Source organism: Mesocricetus auratus, unplaced genomic scaffold (assembly GCF_017639785.1).
Source record: "Mesocricetus auratus isolate SY011 unplaced genomic scaffold, BCM_Maur_2.0 contig_10304_pilon_obj, whole genome shotgun sequence".
In the NCBI taxonomy this organism is placed as follows: Eukaryota; Metazoa; Chordata; class Mammalia; order Rodentia; family Cricetidae; genus Mesocricetus; species Mesocricetus auratus.
Window position 1 is genome coordinate 1 of NW_024432449.1, and position 2,641 is coordinate 2,641.

The 2,641-nt window shown below is 42.8% G+C and overlaps 1 pseudogene; it reads right to left on the minus strand.

The window, feature by feature from the left end:
* Positions 1-22: 22 nt before the first annotated feature.
* On the minus strand, positions 23-1,638 carry LOC121138349 (annotated as a pseudogene).
* Positions 1,639-2,641: the final 1,003 nt, after the last annotated feature.

Here is a 2,641-nt window from a genome sequence, read left to right on the forward strand (position 1 = left end):
TCTTCATCGGAACTGTACTCACTCTGAGAGTCTGTAATTTCACCTTCTTCTGGTTCACTCTTGCTCTCTGTAACATTCGCATCCTTCAATGAAGCTGAGTTATCATCACCAGGAGATGCCACAGTGCCCCCACTAACTGGAGCAGCGAGCATTAAGGGACGACTTCTATGAGCAGTGTCAACTCTGGCCTTCTTTTTCGTTTTTGTGGAATTTTCTTCTTCACTGAAGCTTATGTATTCAACGCTAATGATGTTCTGATCTTCTGAACTCAAGCCCTTTTCATCATTTGCTGTAAAAAGGCCTGGCTCCTTTCTTCTCTTCTTCAGCTTTTTATCTTTGCTTGGTTTTGTGCTAGAGGTCTGGGAAGGCTGTAATCTACTCGAGAATGAAATTGGTGTCGACCACTTCCCACATCACAGTAGTAATAAATCCCAGAGGAAGGGTCATAGTACAGTTGGTTTTCAGAATCAAAATAGAAACCAGTGCTGTGGTCAAAATACAATGCTGTGTTCTCATCGTAGGTAAAGCCAGTCTGTGACACAGCAGCTTCTGCTGCAGCTTTGAAACTGTCCACTATCGAGGACCCTACCAAGGCTGTGACCTCTGCTACTAAGGCAGATGTACTCTCCTGTGAATCGAATGTGAAATGATACTCCTGACCATGTTTTACACAGTCTGTTCCATCATTAACAGCATGACTATCACTGTCTATTTGTGCTTCATCTTTCATAGAAGCTTGAGCATACTGACTCTGTTGTACAATCAATTCTCTCTTTACTGGGAAGACTATCATCATTATAATATGACTGATAATAATAATCTGAAATTGACCAAGATGCATGGTTCCATGTCTGTACTTCTACATCAGACTTCTTCCTGTCTTCATGTCTCTCACAATGGAGTATTTTACTGAGTTCTTCTACTTGTGTGGGGAGCATCTTGTTATTGCTCTCGTGCTCTGGCACAGCTGCTCCTTATGATGCAGAAGCTTCTTCACATCCTGCACTGGCCTCTTGCAGCTCTGCAGCTCGATCTCCAACTTCTCCACCTTCCACCTCAGCTGCACTTCGAGAGAGGCAGGCAGCAACGAAGGCACCTCTGCAGAGGGTCTGTGCACACCAACACATGTGCATGCATGCTGGCCCAGGTGCCACCGGAATGAGCGGACTGCAAGAGGCCATCCCATGCCCAGCCTGGCTCGGTGGGACACCGCTATAGGGCACCCATGGCTGCGAACCAAGCTATGAGCTAAATGGCGAAACTGACTTGCCCTGCCCTGGCCTTGAGCCTACTGGTGACAGCCTCAGAGAAACCTGAGAGCTACAGGGACAGGGACAGGTGAACTGACCAGAAGACCTTAGTGAGCATCTTTAAAAGAGCACATGAGGTTGGGAAGGAATCATGGTGGTAGATATAGGACAGGAATGAGACAAGAGAGAAAGGACTGGTTGGACTGGTTAAACAGCATTAAATGCATGAGTGAAATTCTCAAGCAATAGATAAAAACCTATCATCTGCCTACCACCTATCTGTCTACCAATCATCTTTCTGAACCATTGTTTCTACTGTCTCACTCTACAATGACACTAACTAAGAAGACAATCTCAAATAGTTAAATTCCATAAGATTCTATTTACATGATAGCTGTGGACAATGTATTAGTGTTATCTGGAGTGTAGTGTGAGTATAAGTGGGTAACAAGTTTGCTTTAGGAACTTATGGAAATACATGTTCTTTATCCCAATTACACAGGCATTGTCTAAATCTAAACATGCACTAAAACTCATAATTAATAATATAACATATTACATAATTGATTATAGTTTGAGACAGGGTTTTGACATCTTGCCAAGTCCCATCTTCAATCCTTGTACTAGGACAGTCCCCATCCCCATTCCTCTGAAACAGAAGGTAGACCCCCACCATGCTCAGAGACAATATTTCTAAAAGGCCACATTTGCACATTTGACATGCCATTATTTCGAAACTAAATTGAAATGTTGAAATAAATACAGATTTATATAAAAATGAGTTATGACTTAAACTAGTTAATGTCAAATGCATTGTGTGGACATTATTAATCACAATTTTAAAATAGATTTTTCTCTCTTTAGTTATTTTATGATTGGCATGTGTTTAAAATATAGCTGTGCAAAAGATAAACATGGCTGTACTCTCTCATATATGGATTTTAGTCACAGATCTGGGAAGTGCCAGCCTACAATCCCATGGCCAGAGGGTCTAGGAAACAGAACCTTAATTCAGTGGCTGATGGAAGAAGAGGCAGACTCCCACAGCTAAGCACTGAGCTGAACTCAAGAAAGCCAGTGACAGAGAGGGAGGACTGATGACCAAAGGGATTAAGACTGGGCGGGTTTAATACCCAGAAACAGCTGACCTGACAAGGGTTAGCTCTTCAATTCCAGACTAATGCCTGGGAATCCAGCATGGGTCTGATCAAGACCCCCTGATTGTAGGTGTCAGTGAGGAGGCCTAGGTAATCTATTGAGCCTTGAGCAGTTGATCAATATTTATCCCAGGTATACAAATGGACTTTGGACTCCCATCGAACAATGAGAGATACACTCTCACCCTGAACTCTTGGAGGAGGTTCTAGGCCCTGTTTCAAAAGAAAAAAAAG